Source organism: Camelus ferus, chromosome 3, assembly GCF_009834535.1.
Source record: "Camelus ferus isolate YT-003-E chromosome 3, BCGSAC_Cfer_1.0, whole genome shotgun sequence".
NCBI classification, from domain to species: Eukaryota; Metazoa; Chordata; class Mammalia; order Artiodactyla; family Camelidae; genus Camelus; species Camelus ferus.
In genome coordinates, this window is record NC_045698.1 from 92,439,645 (window position 1) to 92,463,912 (window position 24,268).

A 24,268-nucleotide genomic window follows, 5' to 3' on the forward strand; every position below is an offset into this window, starting at 1 on the left:
TCATACACCTTTGGAAAGGTGGGAGATGGATTCTTCCTGAAGCAGGAACTATATTTTCCCAGAGTTATCTGGATGCTGTTATTGTCCAATAAAAAAAAAAAGCAACCCAGTACATTAGGAGAGAGACGGTAACTCTTGGGACCAGAACTAGAACAAACTGATGTGTATGTAGAAGGAAGTGCTAACGTTGATCCTGGAATCTGAGTAAGATTTCTATGTATCTGTGCTTGGGTGGGCTGAAGACAAAAGGAAAATTCCATCACCTCATTGAGAGAATCAGACTCTGCAGCTCTTGTCAAACCCGTTAGGAGGGATTTCTGGTCAAGACAGCTGAGTAGTAGGACCACAAGCTCGCCTCTCCACAGGACTACAACAAAATCGTGACTGACTGCTAAACAACCAGCGAAAAAAAAGACTAGAACTTAGCAAAAAACATCTTCAACTGGAAACATAAAGAGGGAACCACAGCAGGATGGTAGCAGGGGCGTACTCACAATATATTCGGGCCCCATACCCCTCAAGTGGGCAACCTGTAACCTAAAGAACAATTAAGTCGCAGAGGCCCTCCCACAGGAGTGAGAGTTCTGAGCCCCATGTCAGGCTCCCCAGCCCAGGGTTCTGCCATTGGGAGGAGGAGACCTCAGATCATCTGATTTTGAAGGTCAGCAAGGCTGAACTCTAGGAGCCCCACAGGACTGGGGGAAATAGAGACTTCACTCTCTTGGGAAGCATACACAGAATCTCGTACACACTGGGTCCAAGGGCAGAGGCAGTGATTTCATAGGAACCTGGGCCAGACCTGCTTTGCTGCTTTGGGAAGGTCTCCTGGGGAGTTAGGGGGCAGCTGTGGCTCCCCCTGGGTACATAAAAGCTGGTGGTGAACATTCAGACATTCGATCAGTGTTCCTTGAGGCTGATATCTTGCTTGGATCATTAGCACCAAGACCTAGCCCCACCCAACAGCCTGTAAGCCAAAGTGCTGGGAAGCCTCAGGCCAAACAACATACTGGGTGGGAACGCAGTCCCACCACCAGCAGACTTCCTGAGCCACAAATACGTCTAGATGTGCCCCTAGACAAGGCCTTACCCATCAGAGGACCAGGATCAAGCTCCACCTAGTGGTGCACAGGCACTGTTTTCTCCTGCCAGGAAACCTCCATAAGCCTGTAGTCCAGCCTCATACACCAGGAGCAGATACCAGAAGTAAGGAAAAACAATCCCAAAGCCTGTGGAAGGAATCCACAAATGTAGGCCAGACTCTCACTGGGACCAGGCCAGACCCTGGCCCTTGGGTGACAAGAGATAAGTGTACTGCTGGGACACATAGGACGTCTCCCACAGAGGGCCACTTCTCCAAGGTTGAGACATGTAACTATCCTACCTAAAAATACAAATAGAAATCTATACAATATGAGGTAGCAGAGGAATATCTCCCAGGCCATGGCACAAGATAAAATCCCAGAAGAAGAAATAACTGATGAGGAGGTGGCAATCTATCTGAGAAAGAGCTTAGAGTAATGATGGCAAAGAAGTTCAGAGAACTCAAGAGAAGAACAGATGCACAGAGTGAGTTTTTTTTTTTTTAGTAAAGAGTTGTAAAATATAAAGAATACCCAAACAGAGCTGAAGAATAAAATCATTGAAATGAGTAACACACTAGAAGGAACCAAGAATAGAGTAAATGAAGCAGAAGAACAGATCAATAAGTTAGAAGACAGATTAGTGGAAATCACTACTGCAGAACAGAAAAAAGAAGAAAGAATAAAAAGAAATGAGGATAGTGTAAGAGAACTCTGGGACAACATGAAGTGCACTAGTATTTGCATTATAGGGGTCCCAGAAAGAGAAGACAGAGGGAAAGGATCTGAGAAAATTTTGGGGGAGATAATCACTGAAAAATTCCATAACTTGGGAAAGGAAACAGTTACCCAAGTCTAGAAAGTTCAGAGAGTTCCACACAAGATCAACCCAAAGAGGAAAACACTGAGGCACATAGTAATCAAACAGACAAAAATTAAAGATAAGGAGAAAATATTAAAACAGCAAGAGCAAAGCAACAAATAACATACAAGGGAGCTCCCATAAGGTCATCAGCTGATTTTTTAGCAGAAATTCTACAGGCCAGAAGAGGGCATTTAAAGTGATGATATATTTAAAGTGATGAAAGAGACAAACTTACAACCAAGAATACTTTATCCACGCACACACACATACATATACATACAATGAAATACTACTTGGCCATAAAAAAGAATAAAATAATGCCATTTGCAGCAACATGGCTGGACCAGGAGATCTTCATACTACATAAAGTAATCCAGAAAGAGAAACAAAATACCATATGGTATCACTTATATGTGAAACCTTAAAAAAATAAATAAATAAAGGAAAAACCACTACGAACTCATCCTTATAAAACAGAAACATACTCACAGATGTCGTAAATAATCTTATGGTTACTAGGGAAAGGGGATGGGAAGAGATAAATTTGGGAGTTTGAGATTTACAAATGTTAGCCACTATATATAAAAAAATATTTTTAAAAAGTTTCTTCTGTATAGCACAGGGAACTATGTTTAATATCTTGTAATAACCTTTAATGAAAAATATGAAAACAACTATATGTATGTATATGCATGCCTGGGAAATTGTGCTGTACACCAGAAATCGACACATTGTAGCTGACTATACTTCAGTAAAAAAGTAAACAAACCACAAAAAAAGAAAAAAACAATCAAACCAAGAGCTGATTATTTGAAAGAGTAAAACACAGTTGACAAACCTCTGCCCAAGCTCACCAAGAAGAAAAGAGAACACAAATAAACAAATAAGAAAGGAAAATGGAGAAATTACAACCAATACCACAGAAATACAAAAAAACCATAAGAGAATACTAGGAACAACTATATGGAAACACAATGGACAACCTAGAAGAAATGGACAAGTTTCTGGAAACATACAGTCCACCAAAACACAATAAGAAACAGATGACTTGAACAGACTGATCACTAGAAATGAAATAGAATTAGCAATAAAAAACCTCCTTGAAAACAGAAGTCCAGGACCAGGTGGCTTCACTGGGGAATTCTACCAAACATACAAAGAAGAATTCATACTGGTCCTTCTGAAACTCTTCCAAAAGATTGAAAAGGAGGGAGTACTCCTAAACTCATTCTATGAAGCCACCATCACCCTGATACCAAAACCAGACAAAGACACTACCAAAAAAGAAAATTACAGGTCAGTGTCACTTGATGAACACAGATGCAAAAATCCTCAACAAAATTTTAGCAAACAGAATCCAACAACACATAAAAAAGATCATACACCATGATCAAGTTGGATTTATCTCAGGGACACAAGGATTGTTCAACATATGCAAATCCTATCAGTGTGATACACCACATCCACAAAAGAAAAGGACAGTAACCACACAACCATCTCAATAGATGTAGAAAAAGCACTTGATAAAATTCAACACCCATTTACGATAAAAACTCTCACAAAGTGGGTATAAAGGGAATGTATCTCAACTTAATGAAAGCTATTTATGACAAACCTACAGCCAGCATAGTACTCAATGGTGAAAAACTGAAAGCCTTCCCACTAAAATCTGCAACAAGACAAGGATGCCTACTCTCAATACTTCTATTCAACATAGAAGTCCTAGCCACAGCAGTCTGGCAAGAAAAAGAAATAAAAGGGGTCCAAATCAGAAGAGAAGTGGTAAAATTGTCACTATATACAGATGACATGATACTGTATATAGAAAACCCTAAAAGCTCCACATAAAAACTATTACAATACAAGAGACCCACTTTAGGGAGAAGGACACATATAGATTGAGAGTGAAAGGATGGAAAAGGATATTCCATGCAAATAGGAAAAGCCAAAAAAGCAGGTGTAGCAGTACTGATTTCAGACAAAATAGACTTTAAAACAAGGGCCATAAAGAAAGATAAAGGACATTTTATAATGATTAAAGGAGTAAAACAAGATGACGATATTACAATCATTAACATATATGCACCCAACATAGGAGCACCTAAGTACATAAAACAACTACTAACAGAGATAAAGGGTGAAATTGATGGGAATACAATCATTGTCGGAGATTTTTAACACCGCATTAACATCACTAGACAGATCTTCTAGACAGAAAATAAATAAGGCAACAGAGAAATTAAATGATACAATAGAAAAATTAGATTTGGTGGATATTTTCAGAGCATTACACCCCCCCCCCAAAATAGGCTATACATTCTTTTCAAGTGCACATGGAATATTTTCTAGGATTGATCATGTACTTGGGCACAAAAGAAGCCTCAACAATTTTAAGAAGATAGAAATTATCTCAAGCATCTTTACTGACCACAGTGCCATGAAACTAGAAATCAACTACAGAGAAACAAAGGAGAAAAAAAGGAAAGCATGGAGATTAAACAATATGTTATTAAAAAACCAATGGGTCAATGAGGAAATCAAAGCTGAAATTAAAAAATACCTTGAGACAAATGAAAATGAAAGCACAACCGCACAAAATTCATGAGACACAGCAAAGGCAGTGCTAAAAGGGAAGTTTATAGCGATACAGGCCTTCCTCAAAAAAGAACAATCTCAAATAATCTAACCCACCACCTAAAAGAACTAGAAAAAGAAGAGCAAAAACACCCAAAAGTCAGCAGAAGGAAGGAAATAATAAAGATCAGGGAGGAAATAAATAAAATAGAGATTAAGAAAACAGTAGAAAAAAATCAATCAAACCAAAAGCTGGTTTTTTGAAAGAGTAAATAAAGTTGACAAACCTCTGGCCAAACTCACAAAGAAGGAAAAAGAGAGCACAAATAAGCAAAATAAGAAAGGAAAATGGAGAAATTACAACAAATAACATAGAAATACAGAATATCATACGAGAATATTATGAAAAACTATATGGAACCAGAATGGATAACCTAGAGGAGATGGACAAGTTTCTGGAATCATACAGTCCACCAAGGCTGAATCAAGAAGAAACTGACCACTTGAACAAACCGATCACTAGAAATGAAATCGAATTAGCAATAAAAAACCTCCTTACAAATAAAAGTCCAGGACCGGATGGCTTCACCGGGGAATTCTACCAAACATACAAGGAAGAACTCATACCAGTCCTTCTCAAACTCTTCCAGAAGACTGACAAAGAGGGAATACTCCCAAACTCATTCTATGAAGCCAACATCACCCTGATACCAAAACCAGGCAAAGACATCACCAAAAAAGAGAATTACAGACCAATATCACTGATGAACATAGATTCAAAAATCCTCACAAAATATTAGCAAATAGAATCCAACAGCACATAAAAAAGATTATACATCATGATCAAGTGGGGTTCATCCCAGGGATACAAGGATGGTTCAACATACGCAAATCAATCAATGTAATACATCACATCAACAAGACAAAGGACAAAAACCACATGATCATCTCAATAGATGCAGAAAAAACTTTTTATAAAATTCAACACCCATTTATGATAAAAACTCTCACCAAAGTGTGTATAGAGGGAACATATCTCAACATAATAAAAGCTATATATGACAAGCCTACAGCCAGCATAGTACTCAACGGTGAAAAACTCAAAAGCTTCTCACTAAAATCTGCGACAAGACAAGGCTGCCCACTATCACCACTGCTATTCAGCATAGTCTTGGAAGTCCTAGCCACAGCAATCAGGCAAGAGAGAGAAATAAAAGGGATCCAAATTGGAAAAGAAGAGGTTAAAGTGTCACTATATGCAGATGACATAATACTATATATAGAAAACCCTAAAAGGTCCACACAAAAACTACTAGAACTAATCGAAGAATTCAACAAGGTAGCAGGTTACAAGATTAACACTCAAAAATCAGTTGCATTTCTTTACACTAACGATGACTCAACAGAAAAAGAAAGTAAAGAAACAATCCCCTTTACAATAGCACCCAAAGTAATCTAATACCTAGGAGTAAATCTAACCAAGGAGGTGAAAGACTTATACACAGAAAACTATAAAACACTGATGAAGGAAATTAAAGAAGACTTAAAAAAATGGAAAGATATCCCATACTCCCGGATTAGAAGAATCAATATTGTTAAAATGGTCATACTGCCCAAGGCAGTCTACAGATTTAATGCAATCTATGTCAAATTACCCAGGACATACTTCACAGAACTAGAACAAATCATAATAAAATTTATATGGAACCACAAAAGATGTAGAATTGCCAAAGCATTACTGAAGAAAAAGAAAGAGGCTGGAGGAATAACTCTCCCAGACTTCAGACAATTCTACAGAGCTACAGTAATTAAGACACCATAGTATTGGTACAAAAACAGACATATGGACCAATGGAACAGAACAGAGAGCCCAGAAATGATCCCACAAACTTTTGGTCAACTAATCTTCGACAAAGGAGGCAAGAACATACAATGGAGAAAACACAGTCTCTTCAGCAAATGGTGTTGGGAAAACTGGACAGCAGCACGTAAATCAATGAATCTAGAACACTCCCTTACACCATACACAAAAATAAACTCAAATGGATCAAATACTTAACCATAAGACAAGATACAATAAACCTCCTAGAAGAAAACATAGGCAAAACATTATCTCATATACATCTCAAAAATGTTCTCCTAGGGCAGTCTACCCAAGCAATAGAAATAAAAGCAAGAATAAACAAATGGGACCTAATTAAACTTACAAGCTTCCGCACAGCAAAGGAAACCATAAATAAAACAGAACGACAACCCACGGAATGGAAGAAAATTTTGGCAAATGAAATCGACAAAGGCTTGATCTCCAGAATATATAAGCAGCTCATATGACTTAGTAAGAAACAACCAAACAACCCAATCCAAAAATGGGCAAAAGACCTAAACAAGCAATTCTCCAAGGAAGAAATACAAATGATCAATAGACACATGAAAAAATGCTCAATATCACTAATTATCAGAGAAATGTAAATCAAAACTACAATGAGGTATCACCTCACACCAGTCAGAATGGCCATCATTCAAAAGTCCACAAACGACAAATGTTGGAGAGGCTGTGGAGAAAAGGGAACCCTCCTACACTGCTGGTGGGAATGCAGTTTGGTGCAGCCACTGTGGAGAACAGTATGGAGATTCTTCAAAAGACTAGGAACAGACTTACCATATGACCCAGGAATCCCACTCCTGGGCATATATCCAGAAGGAACCCTACTTCAAAATGACACCTGCACCCCAATGTTCATAGCAGCCCTATTTACAATAGTCAAGACATGGAAACAGCCTGAATGTCCATCATCAGATGACTGGATTAAGAAGATGTGGTATATTTATACAATGGAATACTATTCAGCCATAAAACCCAACAACATAACGCCATTTGCAGCAACATGTATGTTACTGGAGAGTTTCATTCTAAGTGAAATAAGCCAGAAAGAGAAAGAAAAATATCATATGAGATCGCTCATGTGTGGAATCTAAAAAAAAACAAAAAACAAAACAGAGACTCATAGACATCGAATACAAACTTGTGGTTGCCAGGGGGTTGGGGGGAAGGGACAGACTGGGATTTCAAAATGTAGAATAGATAAACAAGATTGTACTGTGTAGCACAGGGAAATATATACAGGATCTTGTGGTGGCTCACAGCGAAAGAGAATGTGACAATGAATGTATGTATGTTCATGTATTGCTGAAAAATTGTGCTCTACACTGAAATTTGACACAACATTGTAGAATGACTATAACCGAATAAAAAAAGTTTAAAAAAAACTACTACAGCTGATAAAAGAATTCAGCAAGGTAGCAGGATATAAGATTAACATGCAAAAAGCAGTTGCATTTCTTTACACTAAGTATGAATTAGCAGGAAAAGAAAATAAAGAAACCACCTCTTTAAAAAATCTCATCCAAAACAATAGAACAGTCAGGAATAAATCTTACCAAGGAGGTGAAAGACTTATACCTGGAGAACTACCAAACACTGATTTTGGAAATTAATGATGACTTAAAGAAATGGAAAGATATCCCATACTCTTGGACTGGAAGAATCAATGTCATTAAAATGGCCATACTACCCAAGGCAATCTACAGATTTAATGCGATCTCTATCAAATTACCTAGGATATTCTTCACAGAACTAGAACAAACAATCGTAAAATTTATATGGAATCACAAAAGACCCAGAATTGCCAAAGCAATAGTGAAGAAAAAGAATGAAGCTAGAGGAATAACCCTCCCAGACTTCAGGCAATACTACAGAGCTACAGTAATCAAAACAGCATAGTCTTGGTACAAAAACAGACATATGGATCAATGGGATAAAATAGAGCCCAGAAATAAACCCACAGACGTATGATCAATTAATCTTCAACAAAGGAGGCAAGAATAGACAATGGCGAAAAGATAATCTCTTCAGCAAACAGTGTTGAGAAAACTGGATAGCTGCATGTAAATCAATGAATTTAGAACACTCCCTCACTCCATACACAAAAATAAACTCAAAATGGCTTAAAGACTTAAATATAAGGCAAGACATGATAAATCTCCTAGAAGAGAACATAGACAAAACATTCTCTGACATAAATCTCAGCAGCGTTCTCCGAGGGCAGCCTACCCAGGCAATAGAAATAAAAGCAAAAATAAACAAATGGGACCTAATTAAACTTACAAACTTTTGCACAGCAAAGGAAACCACAAGCAAAACAAAATGACAACCTACGGATTGGGAAAAATATCTGCAAATGGTGCGACTGATGAAGGCTTACTTTCCAGAATATATAGACAGCTCATACAACTTAATAGTAAAAAAACAAACAACCCAATCCAAAAATGAGCAGAAGACCTAAACAAGCAATTCTCTAATGAAGACATACAAATGGCCAATAGGCACATGAAAAAATGCTCAATATTGCTAATTATCAGAGAAAAGCAATCAAAACTATCATGAGGTATCACCTCACACCAGTCAGAATGTCCATCATTCAAAAGTCCATGAATGATAAATGCTGGAGAGGGTATGGAGAAATGGGAACACTCCTACACTGCTGGTGGGAATGTAGTTTGGTGCAGCCATTATGGAAAACAGTATGGAGAGTTCTCAAAAAACTAAAAATAGACTTACCTTATGTGCCAACAATCCCACTTCTGAGGGAATCAATTCAAAAAGATACATGCACTCCAACATTTCCAGCAGCACTATTTATAATAGCCAAGACATGGAAATAACCTAAATTGTCCTCTGACAGACGACTAGATAAAGAAGTTGCAGTGTATTTATATAATGGAATACTACTCAGCCATAAAAAAGAAAAATAATGCCATTTGCAGCAACATGGATGGACTTGGAGATTGTCATTCTAAGTGAAGTAGGCCAGAAAGAAAAAGAAAAATACCATATGATATCACTTATATGTAGGATCTAAAAAAAGGACATACAAACTTATTTACAAACAGAAAGAGACTCAATAGACTTAGAAAACAAATATATGGTTACCAGGGAGGCAAGGGGGTAGGAAGGGATAAATTGGTTGTTCAAGATTTGCAGATATTTAATATATATAAAATAAGCAATACTGTATAGCACAAGGAACTATATTCCATATCTTGTAGTAACTTATGGTGAAAAGAATATGAATACGAATGTATGTATGCATATGTATGACAGAGGCACTGTGCTCTACACCAGATACTGACACAACATTGTAAACTGACTATACTTCAATTAAAAAATATACAAAAATAGAGTGGAATTGATACATCTAAGACCTGGTTATTCATAAATATGAATAAAATAGCCAAAATTATGGTGAGTTTGGTCAGTGAAAAAAATAGAGACCACAGAGGAGATGAAAAAATATGAGATTATCATGTTCAATTATAAGAAAATCTCAATGAAATGAATCACTTAAAAGGAAACGTTAAAGGATGGACATGGAATTAAGAAGAGAATATTTACAACACTTTAATATACTACTCTTCAGTTATGCAGGATGAGTAAACTCTGAGGCCTGCGGTACAACACAGAGCCTTTAATCAGTAATATTATGTTGTGCACTTAAACGTCTATTAAGAAGGCAGATTGCAGGTTAAGTGTTCTGACTGCAAAAATAAACAAGAAAAACAAAGGGACACGAGGAAACTCGTAGAGGTGACGGTTATGGGTGATTGTGGTGATGGTGTCATGGGTATATGCGTATGTCTAAGCTCATCATACTGTGTACTTTACAGATGTGTAGTTTATCAATTATACCTCAATAAAGCTCTTAAACAAAGAACTACCAACCCCCAAAGCACCCAGATTAGTTTTATAGGGAAGTTCTTTTGTACATTTAAGGAATGGATAATTCCTAGTACAATAGAAGATGTTCCAAATTTTATCGTGAAGCCAGTAAAACCTGGACACCAAAACCTGCCAAAGACAGCACCAAATTGATGAGCATGACCTAACTCACTCACGAGAGATATCAAAATTCTAATATTAGCAAATTAAACCCAGCATGGTAGTAAAAGAACATACTACCAAGTATACTATGTTACAGCGATGAACTATTGGGAAAGCTGTAATTAATCATACCCAAGTCAAAGCCAGTCAAAAAAGAGAAACCAATTGATTCTCTTGCTCGATGCGGTGAAAGGGCCTTTGAAATAAATTCAAAATCCATTTCTTGGGAGGAAAAAACCTCAATAAAATAGGAACAGCAGAATATTTTCTTCCTACAATGAAGAATATGCCTATAAAAAGAAGAAACAGCCCCATTCTTTCCAGAATGGTGAAACATTAAGTCGGGAAAGCAGGAAGGGGGAAGGAGGCAATGCCAATATTCTGCTGGATGCTATTGTCAATGGAAGGCAAGAAATGGGAGGAACAAATATTAAAAAGATGGCAAAAAATGATATGCTCCACATAATGAACCCAGAAGTAGTAAGTTTTAGTAAGTTAGTACCATACAGGGCCAGCACCAAAACAAAACTGATAGCTTACTTATAGACCAGCAGCAACAAAGCAGAACAGAGTGGACTGAAACGAAGGAAAATGTAACATCTCACTGCAGACATTAAAAAAAAAAAAAAAAGGCTTGAATAATTGGAGAGAGATGAGCTTGGATTGGAAGACCTGCTGTTGTTAAGAAACAAGATACTCCAAATTAAGCCAAACATTTAACCTCATTCTAATTCACATCAATCGTTGGGGTCTTGACGAAACAATTCTAAAATTTAGCCAGAAGCAAAAATGTGCGAGAACAGAAGAAATTTTGAAAAAGCAGAGTGATGACTGTGATTTTTCCATACCAGATATTTCAAAGTATTTCAAATATTATAGTAGCAAGTAGAGAGAGGGGGAGAGGCGGGGGATGGGGAAGGGCTGAGGGAATTCCCGCTTCTGAGTCCAGCACATTAATGGTCTTGTTTGATTTTACCAAGTTCTGTCAACTCACTATTGTGCAGCCAACAATTATTGAGCCCCAGCCAAGTGTCAGGCATTCCAGACACAGCAGTAAGATCTGCCCAGTGCCTGGCCTCGTGAAGCTTCCTATCGGGGAACGCTGATCAAACAACGGCAAGTGCGATAGAACTACCAGAAGGGAGCCCTGGGGACATGGGACAGGGATCCGGGAAGGCTCATCAGAACAGGGCACCCAGAACCACTCTCTCCACCTCACAGAGGAAATCCTGACCTCCCTGGTGCCTGTGGGGCCACACCCTTTATTGACAGAGTTCCTGGTTCACTGGACAGACCCAACTGGAGGTTTGTGGACTGGCCCCCTCAGTGAGATGGCCAGTGGGCAGCACCAGCCTTGAACACTGGCCTTTGCCTCTGCTCTGACCTTTGACGGGAATCTGTGGACCCACGAAGTTTTCAAACTTGAATGTGTGTCTGCACCTCTCAGGGAGGGGCTTGTTCAAACAACGCCAAGCACCCCCCACCTCCCGTGTCTGACTCCAGAGGTCTGGGCTGGGGATGGCGGGTTTGCTTCTACCTACGAGGTACCAGGGGAGACCCTGAGTCAGTCCTGACTTGGAAGCCCTTGCAGACCAATTCAGGGCTAATGTTCTGGGTGGCACTGTTCTAGAACAAAGTGAAACCTGACTGAAAGTCAGTGTGGAATGAGACGTTCACTTAAAAATATAGGACCAACTACTGGGCAGAGACACCTGGACCTCCAACTGGCAGAGGCAAAAAGACCGCTCATAAATGCTGAGTGAGACGCACCGTCAGCAGGCCTTGAGGTCTCCAGAAGCCAGTCATCCTGGGAGCTAAGGCCATTCCTTCTTGGACCTCCAGCCCTCCATCAGCAGGACCAGAGATGGCCTCTGACACCCTCATGCTCCACCTCCCAGTGGCCCCTCTCCTCAGTTCCCTCGTCTCCAACCAAGGATCATTAGGACCCCTGCATTCATGCCCTTGATTCAAGATCCTGTCAGTCTTCCCAAAAGCCTAAGTCTCTGGGGCATCCCTCGTCCCCATAACCTTCCACTGTGCCACCAGCAAAATGCCCACTGTCCTCAAACTCTTCTGTCAACGTTCCTTCACCTTCTTGCTCAGACGGAAACCTGGTGACACCCCTTTTGCTGCCTCTTGATTGGATGTAGGTCTCTCTGCCCTCAACTCCATGGCCTGGGTGGTGGGGCAGGGGTCCTCCTGGGACCTCATTGTCACCACCAGACCACTCTTATTCCCTTCTCCAGAGAAATGCTCAATTTTTAGTCTCATGCCGTCCTCATTCCTCAATTCCATCCCCTCATGCTGCGTCGAGGATGCGCTCCTGCACTTCCCTCCCACTCCCCCTTTCCACTGGATCTTTCCTATCAGGCCATAAAATGCTTTTAATTTCCATCTTGGAACTCTCACAAAACCTCTTCACCCCAACTTCTCTCCCCAGCTCTGTCCCATTTTTCTTCTTGGAAGCACCCTGAAACGTTGTCCTATTTGGTGGCTGTCACTCCTCTTCCTCCCTTGAGCCAGTTCTGGACAGACTTTCCCCACCATGTCAGGGAAACGGCTCTTCTCCGGGCCACAGTGACGCCTCCTCCCCATGTTGACCTTGACGCAACAGCCAGCTCTCTGTCCTCCCCTTCCCTGACCTGCCTGTGGCATTCAGCACAACCCATCACACCTCCTCCTTGGCCCCAGACACCACCTGGCCCCAGACGCCACATTCCTACCACACATCACATTTCCTCTGTCTCTGTGGTTTCCTCTCCGCCTGCCTTGCTCTTTCTCACCGCCCCCCGCCCGGCTTTCAGTGCTGCCATGCTCGGCCGTAGGACATTCTCGTTTTGAATTCCTACAGGGTCTATCCTGGTCCACTGGCTTTAAGTACCATCCACTCTGTGAGGCATCTGCAATTTCTATCTCCAGTCAAACCTCCCCCTTCAGCTCCAGTCTTAGACACCCAAGGGGCTGCACGACTCCTCACCTCTGTCATGTCCCCGCGGGCTCCTCATCTTTCTTCCCCAAGCCTGCTCCTCTGCCCTCTCCTCGTCTCGGTGAATGGCCACTCTACTCCTCCTGGTGCTCAGACCAAGACCATTAGGAGGCATCTTTGACTTTCCCACCAAATTGACACGAGTGTCACCTTTTCAGTAAGGCCTGCCCTTGCCATCCTACCTAGAGTTTCTACCTTTTTTCTGACTCCCCTTACTCCCTCCCATTTTTAAGTTTTCCTCCCTAGGACGTTTCACCCTTTGACACGCTCCATGAGGACAGGGATTTTGGTCCATCCATTGCTTGGCCTGGTGAGTGGCATGGGGAGAAACTCAGGAAATGTTTGTTGAATGAATGATGACGGTACTGAAGGATAAGGTGGTCCCGGCAGCAAAGCAAGGCGGAGGGGGGAATGGGGGCGGGGAGGGAGCCTTCTCAGCCAAGGGAACAATCAGTGCAGGGCAGGGGAGTCAAGGATCCACTTTGTTCTAGAACAGTGCCACCCAGTTCAGTTCAACATTAGCCCTGAATTAGCCCGGGCAGAGAGTTCACGGGGCTGCCGCACGTGGCGGGGTCGGGGCGGAGCCCACATCACGTATGCATGCTGCATGTACGTGTCTGTGACCACAGACTGTGGGCTCACGGGGGCAGAAGCTGCTGCTGCCCCGCCTGTGACCCAGCGGCCCGGGCCTCCCCTCCTGTCGCTCCTGAGGGACTGGCATGGAGGAGACTGAAGCAGCACAGCCTGGGCAGGAGCAGTGGGAGGGGGCCCAGGAGACAGTCCCAGGTCCCCTGGGCCAGAGTGGGGTCAGAGGGCTTCCCAGCTCCACGCCCTACACAAGGGGACCTGTGACATGGAAGGCAACCCCCTGGGGCACCAAGGAGCTCCTCCGAGAAGCCCATCTTGCCCTGACTTAGTAAGTGGAAAACTGGCACAAGGATGTTATGGGGAAAAAAAAAAGAATCATCCCATGAGTTCGGTGGGAGCTCAGCTACAGCCTCCAGGACCCAACTGTCCTCACGTGTGATGAGGTGTCGCTAAGACTGCAGCTGGGAGCCCTGGATCCAGCCTCCGGCCAGGACACAGAGGGCCCAAAGAAAACCCTGGGCAGGGAGGCGTCTAAGACCTTGGTCCCCTTGGTCCCTGCTTGGCTGGGGCCCCGTCAGGAAAAGTCCTGCATTTTCTTTGTGAGAGACTGAGAAAGTGTCTGCCTTCCCAGGGTAGGGATCGGGTGGAGACGAAGCTTTCTGCTAGCAACAAGGCAAAGACCCAGCTGTTTTCATCTGGTTCTGATCTCCCCTCTTCTTTTCTGTTAATTCAGACACTAAAAATTATTCGAAATTAATATAGCCTGGGTAAACACATTTGTTTCCTTTTAAACTTGCAAAACCTTCCCGTGAAAACATTTGAATACATAACACAAAGGCCCATTTTCTTTGGGAGACATCGATCATTTCCCAGGTGAAAGGCAGCATAAATATGTCCTAAGTAAGAGGCACATTCACAAAAGTACCAAGCTGGAGTAATAAACAGATTCGGGAGATTATGATTGTGTTTTGGGAGGGAATCGTTACTTGTCTGAACCGTGCGGAGGTCGAGGGTGTTTTTAATTTAATGGATTCATCATTTATGTCTGAAGTTTTCGCTCCTTTCTACGAAAGCAGTGCAGGAGGTTTGCATGAAGTTATAAATCATGTCAGTGTTCAGGCCTCATCTCTGGGAGGCCTTCTATGGGGAAGTTCTATTAATCATTTGAGAGAGGAAGTAGTTGCCTGGAAGGGTTCCCTTGAGCAAACCATGTCAAGGCAGAGTCATGGATGGGGAAGCCTCAGAAGATGGTGGCCCAGCCTGTGGATGAGGTCCTGCCCCTCCACCAGGGAGTGGGGCAGCTCCAGGCAGAAGTCTATTTTATTCCTTGCTTTGGCAGCTTCCTCTGGGTCTTGATTTTCTCATCTGTATAATGGGTGGGAAGCTCCCTGAGGGGCCGCCAGCTCAAATCATCTTTCTCCACCACTGACTGTTAAATATGGCTTGAGAGAAAACAAAATCTCCCCCATATCTGTCCCACCTTGGACTCTGAATTGTATCTGGCCAGGCATTTCCCAAGCACCTGACACATAGCTCATCAGGCCTGCGAAGCAGGAGGGACTGCAGTTGTCTTCACTTCACAGGTGAGTTTACTCACCTAAGACTGCATGTCAAGGAAGTACCAGCACTGGGACTTGAACCCAGGTCTCTCTGGCTCACAGTTCATGTCTTGACTCTGTGACAGAGAAGCTGCCACTCAGGTCTGCACTGTGTCTCGGGTAGAACAGCCCTACCCAGCTCCTGTTTGTGGGAGTGGGATCTCTGTCTCTTGGGCCCACCGGCCACACACTGCCTTCCCAGCACATCTGCTGTTCACCTGGAGTTTTCTGAGCCCTAAGTGAGGCAGGGAGCTGGCCAGGGCCTCCTTCCGCACTTCATCATCCTCCGCTTCCTGTCCTCCCTCTGACCGAGGAGAACCCAGCCGGAGGAGCTGACAGACAACATCGCTTCCTGTCTGTGTGTCCTCAGCTCAGTCAGCACAGGCCAAGAAGGCTAGGCCAAGAAGGGCCCACACCCAACCCCCTGCAGCACAGCTGGGCGACAGCACTGAATGCTACACAAGCTGCTCAGGGACGTCTTTCATGCTTGTGACTCATGCTTGGGATGACGGTGAAAAGGAACACATCCTACAGGTGAATCTGTTACTAGCTTCTCACTCCTTTTTCACGAGGTACCTCAGCCAGACAGCGTTCCTTCCCTCCTGAGCACACACGGCACCTTGTCAGCCCTCCCAGGTCTTCCTGCCCGGAAGCTCTGCATGCCCACCGCCTCTGAGAGCCTTCCAGCAGTGCAGCCCTCCCGGGCCTCTCCTGGGAAGCCCTGCAGCATCAGGTGTCTGCATGTGACCTGCTGAGCCCACCTGGAGCTGGATGACCAAGGTAGTGGTTCACCAACCTCAGTCCTGCTGAGGACAGGGCTGCCCTTATATCTACGCCATGGGTCCTTTATCAGACGCTTGCTAGGTCAGCTGTTTCTGACCAGGCCTGTGCTCAGCACCAGGGCTGGGATAAAGGAGGCAGGGTTCCTATCCCCCACAGTGTGCCCCCCACAGCAGAGCAACACTGACCTGCCAAATGATCATACCCACAACCTACATCTGGATTCTCCAATAGCAACAATGCAATGTCCTGGTGGGGCAGGGAGGGGAGTTAGGGCAGGGTGGGGCAGGAAAGGCAGCAAGAGTCTAGGCTTTGTGATGGTGCTGACCTGGCAGTGCGACCGCACAGTTGCTGCAGGGCTGGCGGCTCTATCAGTGCAGGCCTCTAAGAGAAATGCGTGGAGTTTGATCATAGAGTGAGTGTAGGAGCTGCATTTGGCACTGGGGACAGCACTGACCCGACAGCAAGTCACAATCCAGGTGTGTGACCTAGAAGTTGGCGGATCTGCACTGGTAGAGGGCAGAGAAACTGGGGGACTCCAGGACAGAGCAATGACATTCCCACAGCTAAAGTGGGGACAAGGGTAGAGGCAGCGAAGAGTACTTAAAGTGCTCCAATCCCACCTCCCAAGCGCCACAGCTCAGAAACAGGTCTGGGAGCCTCCATGCCAACAAGAGGGGAACAGACCTGGCCCCTGTCAGGGCTGTGACAACCACAGAAGGTAAACGAGGCCCTGCTCAAAAACCAGGGCAGGCTCTGGTCACCCCAACACTGGCCACACACATGGGATAACAGCCAACACACACGGAAGAAAGACATTGCAACCATCCATACTAAAAACAGACCTCGTAACAAAATTATTAGAGGCACACAGTCTACGCAGGAACACATCCTCTTTAAAAAAGAAAAAAACAGCCCTTCAGGACCACAGTAGGTGACTGATACTCTGTAATCCATTGTGCCAGAGAGAGATAAATAAAATGAAGAAGCAGAGGAACTACTCCCAAGTAAAAGAACAAGAGAAGTCCCCTGAGAGAATGATCAATGAAATAGACCTCGATAGTCTACTAGATCATGACTTCAAAAAGGGGATGATGAAAGCACTGAAGGAAATAAGAGAGACTAGGAATAGAGAGAGAATACTATAGAAACTATAAAGAGGAGCCAATTAAAAACAGCAAACTCATTGGCTAAGAGCTGAGCAAAAGGCAGTCAAAAGTAGACAAGACAATGCACAGGAATGAATAGGTGACTTAGAAGACAGGATAACAGAAATCACCCAATCAGAACAGCAGACAGAAAAGCAAGTAAAAACCAGTGAAGGCAATATAAGGGATCTATGGGATAATATAAAGTGTGCCAACATATGCATAATAGGGATTCCAGAAGAAGAAAGAGAAAAGGGGATTGAAAAGGAATTTGAAGAAATCATGACTGAAAACTTCCCAAATGTGAAGAAGGAAACAGATATCTAAGTACAGGAAGCACAGAGGGTTCCCAACAAGAAGAACCCAAACAGACCTACACCATGACATATTATAATTAATATGGCCAAGGTTAAAGATAAAGAAATGATTCTAAAGGCAGCAAGAGAAAAACAAAGAGTCAGTTACAAGGGAACCCCCATAAGGCTTTCAGATGATTTCTCAACGCAAACTTTGTAGGCCAGAAGGGAGTGGCAGGATATATTCAAAGTCCTGAATGAAAAAAAGCTGCAACCTAGGATACTCTATCCAGCAAGGCTATTCTTTAGAATAGAAGGAGAGAGAAAGAATTTCACAGACAAGCAAAAACTAAAAGAATTCAGCAATACTAAACCTATGCTGCAAGAAATATTGAAAGGTCTACTCTAAATAGAAAAGAAGCAGGGTGCTATGGAAAGGAGAAAACCATAATTGGAAAGGTGGTAACTACAGCTACAACAAAATAAACATGAAGATGTAAAAGAGGACATCAAAATCATTAAAGGTGGGAAAGGGGAGCAAGAAAATATAGATTAAAAATTTTTTTTTCATTCTTTTTAGGATGTCGTTGAGCTTATATAACTATCAGTTTAAAGCAAACAGATGTAGTAATGGGTTAATATATTCATAAAACAGGTTAACCACAGATCCAAGGCATACAATAGAGTCATAAAAACCAAAAAGAAACCAAGATAATACAAAAGAAAATTATCAAACCACAAAAAGAAAAAGAAAAAGAAAAAGGAAGGAACAAAGAGGAAATACCAAATCAAGTTCAAATGGAAACTAAGTTCAAAATGGCAATAAACATACATCTATCAATAATTACCATAAATGTCAATGGACTAAATGCTCCCATCAAAAGACACAGAGTGGTAGATTAGATAATAAAACAAGAACCTACAATATGTGGCATACAAGAGACCCACTTTAGGGAGAAGGACACACACAGATTGAGAATGAGAGGATGGAAAAAATATTTCATGCAAATGGAAATGACAAGAAAGCAGGAGTAGCAGTACTGATTTCAGACAAAACAGACTTTAAAACGAAGGCCATAGAAAAAGATAAAGGAGGACACTACATAATGATTAAAGGAGTAATACAAGATGAGGATATTATACTCATTAACATATATGCACCCAATATAGAAGCACCTAAATATATAAAACAAATACTAATACACATAAAGGGAGAAATTGATGGGAACACAATCATGGTAGGAGATTTTAACACCCCATTAACATCATTGGACAGGTCTTCTAGACAGAAAATCAATAAGGCAACAGAGATGCCAAATGACACAATAGTACAGTTAGACTTGGTTGATATTTTTAGGACATCCCCCCCAAAACAGAACATATATTCTTTTCAAGTGCACATGGAACATTCTTTAGGATAGATTATGTACTCGGGCACAAGAGAAGCCTCAACAAATTTAAGAGGATAGAAATTATTTCAAATATCTTTTGTGACCACAATGCCATGAAACTAGAAATCAACCACAGAAAAACAAAGGAGAAAAAAACAACAGCATGGAGATTAAACGATATTCTACCAAAAAACCAATGGGTCAATGACAAAATCAAAGAAGAAATTAAAAATACGTTGAGACAAATGGCGATGAAAACACAACCACACAAAATCTATTGGCTGCAGCAAAAGCAGTGCTAAGAGGGAAGTTTATAGCGATACAGGCCTTCCTCAAAATACAAGAACAATCTCAAGTAAACAACCTAACCTATTACCTAAAAGAATTAGAAAAAGAAGAGCAAACAAAACCAAAAGTCAGCAGAAGGAAGGAAATAATAAAGATCAGGGAGGAAATAAATAGAGATTAAAAATAGAAAAAATATCAATCAAACCAAGAGCTGATTTTTTTTTGAAATTGACAAACCTTTGCCCAGGCTCACCAATAAGAAGAGAGAGAACACAAAAAAACAAAATAAGAAAGGAAAGTGCAGAAATTACAACCAATACCACAGAAATACAAAAACCGTAAGAGAATACTAGGAACAACTATATGGAAACACAATGGACAACCTAGAAGAAATGGACAAGTTTCTGGAAACATTAGACCACCAAGACTGAATCAAGAAGAAATAGACCACTTGAACATCGGATCACTAGAAATAAAATAGAATTAGCAGTAAAATACCTCCCTGAAAACAAAAGTCCAGGACCAGATGGCTTCACTGGGGAATTCTACCAAACATACAAAGAAGAACTCATACTGGGCCTTCTCAAACTCTTCCAAAAGATTGAAAAGGAGGGAGTACTCCCAAACTCATTCTATGAAGCCACCATAACCCTGATACCAAAACCAGACAAAGACACTACCAAAAAAGAAAATTATAGGTCAATGTCACTTGATGAACATAGATGCAAAAATCCTCAACAAAATTTTAGCAAACAGAATCCAACAGCACATAAAAAAGATCATACACCATGATCAAGTTGTATTTATCCCAGGGACACAAGGATGGTTCAACATACACAGCAAGTCAATCAATATGATACACCATATCAACAAGAGAAAGGACAAAAATCACATGATTATCTCAATAGATGCAGAAAAAGCACTTGATAAAATTCAGCACCCATTTACAATAAAAACTCTCACCAAAGTGGGCATAGAGGAAACATATTTCAACATGATAAGAGGTATTTATGACAAACCCACAGCTAGCATAGTGCTCAGTAGTGAAAACCTGAAAGCCTTCCCACTAAATCTGCAACAAGACAAGGATACCCACTCTCACTGCTTCTATTCAATATAGAACTGGAAGCCCTAGCCATAGCAAATAGACAAGAAAAAGAAACAAAAGGGATCCAAATTGGAACTGAAGAAGTAAAATTGTTCATTATATGCAGATGACATGATACTATACATAGAAAAAGTTAGAGGCTCCACACACAAACTACTAGAGCTGATAAAAAGAATTTGGCAAGGTAGCAGGATACAAGATTAACATACAGAAATCAGTTGCATTTCTTTACACTAACAATGAAATATCACAAAAGGAAAGTAAAGAAACAATCCCTTTTAAAATAACATCCAAAACAATAAAATATTTATGAATAAATATGACCAAGGAGGTGAAATAATTATACATGGACAACTACAAAACATTGACTAAGGAAATTGAAGATGACTTAAAGAAATGGAAAGATATCCCATGTTCTTGGACTGGAATAATCAGTAACATTAAAATGGCCACACTGCCCAAGACAATCTACAGATTTAATGTGATCCCCATCAAATTACCTAGGACATTCTTCACAAAACTAGAAAAAACAATCCTAAAATTTCCAGACTTCAGACAATGCTACAGAGCTACAGTAATGAAAACAGCATGGTATTGGCATAAAAACAGACATATGGATCAATGTAACAGAATAGAGAGCCCAGAAATAAACCCACAGACCTGTGGTCAATTAACCCTCAACAAAGGAGGCAAGAATATACAATGGAGAAAAGACAGTCTCTTCAGCAAACAGTGTTGAGAAAACTGGATAGCTGCATGTAAATCAACGAAGTTAGAATACTCCCTCACACCACACATAAAGATAAACTCAAAATGGCTTAAAGACTTCTACATAAGACAAGACAGTATAAATCTCTTAGAAGAAAACATAGGCAAAACATTCTCTGACATAAACCTCAGCAATGTTCTCCTAGGGCTGTCTAGAAATAAGAGCAATAATAGAAAAAAATGGGACCTAATTAAACTTATAAGCTTTTGCACAGCACAGGAAACCATAAGCAAAACAAAATGACAACCTATGGAATGGGAGAAAATATTTGCTAAAAATGAGACTGACAAGGTCCTAATTTCCAAAATATATAAACAGCTCATACAACTTAATAACATACAAACAACCCAATCCAAAAATGGGCAGCAGACCTAAACAAGCAATTCTCCAATGAAGACAAACAAATGGCCAATAGGAACATGAAAAAATGCTCAATATTGCTAATTATCAGAGAAATGCAATCAAAACTACAGTGAGGCATCACCTCACATCAGTCAGAATAGCCATCATTCAAAAGTCCACAAATGACAAATGCTGGAGAGGGTGTGGAGAAAAAGGGAACCTTCCTACACTGTTGGTGGGAATGTAGTTTGGTGCAGCCATTATGGAAAAGAGTATGGAGATTCTTCAAAGGACTAAAAATAGACCTACTATATGATCCAGCAATCCCACTCCTGGGCATATATCCAGGGGGAACCTTAATTCAAAAAGATACATGCACCCCAATATTCATAGCAGCACCTTTTACAACAGCCAAGACATGGAAACAACCTAAATTGTCCATCAACAGATAACTGGATAAAGAAATTGTGGTACATTTATACAATGGAATACTACTCAGTCATAAAGAATAATAAAATAATGCCATTTGCAGCAACATGGATGGCCCTGGAGATTGTCATTCTAAGTGAAGTAAGCCAGAAAGAGAAAGAAAAATACCATATGATATCACCTATATGTGGGATCTAAAAGAGGACAAACTTATTTACAAAACAGAAACAGACTCACACATTGTTAAACAGTTATGGTTACCAGCAGGGCAAGAGGGTGGGAAGGGATAAATAGGGACTTCAAGATTTGCAGATATTAACTAATATATATAAAATAGATAAACAAGTTCATACTGTATAGCACAAGGAACTGTATTCAATATCTTGTAGTAAGTTAAGGTAAAAAAGAATGTGAAAGCGAATATATGTATGTTCATGTATGACTGAAGCACTGTGCTGTACACCAGATGCTGACAACACTGCAAACTGACTATACTTCAATAAAATATATATATAAGAAAAAAAAATTAAATTAAAAACAAAAGAGGCTTTGGTGTCAAGATCTGTTGTGCAGTTACTAACTGTAGGGCTGGAGGTCTGGGGCAAATCACCTAACTGCTCTGAGTCCCAGTTTCCTCATCTATGAAACAGGAGTGGTGCCCAGCAGGCAGCAGGTACTCAGTAGATGTTCCTATTGTAATTGTGTCTTTCATACCATTCTACTTTCAACCACACCTTCCGACACAGATATGACAGTTTTTGTTCTCTGTCAACGCAGCAAGATTAACTTCTGGAATACTTTGAAAATCTTATTCCCAGGTCAGCAGGCAACGGACCCGTCTGGGAGGCAACACCAGCTCTACTTTAGTACAGTGCTCCCATGAGGGAGCTGGTGAATGAACCCAAATGCCACCCCCAAGTACATGGAGGTCAGCCCAGCCCAGAGACCTCATGTGCCTGTGGAGCTAGGACCATCCAAGTGGCCCGGACCAGCCCAGCCTTCGGGAGCTGAGCACAGTGAGCGCCGTAACGAGGGAGAAAACCCACCACAGAACGTGGAGGTCCCAGTGTGCTGCTGCCTGACTCCAGTACTCAGGCTGGGAGAGAAGTCTTAAATCTCTCAGCAATTAGGAAATAGATCTCAAGTGGGCCTCTCTCTGGATCTCAGTGGTGGAGGTTTTTCTGGTTAGACTCCCCAGGGCCCAAAGCAGCCTCTTGAGAACTGCTGGGTGGTGGGTGGGTGTGGTGAGGTGGGAGTGGAGGGCGAGGCTCAAACAGGACCCCCCAGGGCCAGCTGCAGTCTACCTCCCACCCAGGTAGCGACAGGGAGCAGCCCATTGTCTCCTCTGGGCCCAGCAACACCTCACTGTGTCTGTGGGCCTAGGCGTTGCTCCCGGATATGGTGCCAGGAGTGCAGAACTGGTTCATTCACACCATGAGCTCTGTCTCAGAATTCTGGGCTAACACGGGCCCGAGGGCCCTCCCAGCACCGTGCACCTGCCATTAATGTACTGAAGGCGTTTCAGACCACATACTCTCTTCCAGAAGCCCGAGGTGAGGACAGGCCCCCACCCATGAGTTACTCTGGGTCCTGGACAGGTGACTTCCCTCCCCTCCCCACAGATTTGTTCCGGAGGAAATGAAGGGGACCAGGCTCAAGCCCTCTCCTTGTGCCTTTGGTTCTTATGAGGTAGGGGCAGGATGCAAAGGGCTGGACTGAGGTTCTGGGACCACTGGGTGATTCCCTTTCCTGGGCTGGTCTGAGGACCCAAGGGACCTGGGCCAAACTGCGTGGAGTTGTTCTGCAATCACACATTCATGGACATTATACGCTGCTGGGCACCGCTTGCCAGCTGTGGATGGTAAAGCCCTCTTTAACTAGGAGCTAGGAACCCCTGGGTTCTTTCTGATGAAATACAGAAACTTCATTGTATGCCTGGATTCAAGCCAACAAGCACAGCCACAACCCCCTCCCCACTCAAATTAAGTATGTCCCAGCTCAAGGGAAATACTAATAAAATATGGCTCAGGCATGTATGAACATAAAAGTCCCTAAAACATCCAACAGAACAAACGCAGAGAAAACTGAG

The 24,268-nt window shown here is 41.9% G+C and overlaps 1 protein-coding gene across 3 annotated transcripts in view; it reads right to left on the bottom strand.

Annotated features, from left to right (window-relative positions):
- The window catches only part of FSTL4 (follistatin like 4), a 379,618-nt gene that overhangs the window by 33,069 nt on the left and 322,281 nt on the right, over nucleotides 1-24,268 (bottom strand). The window lies entirely within an intron of this gene.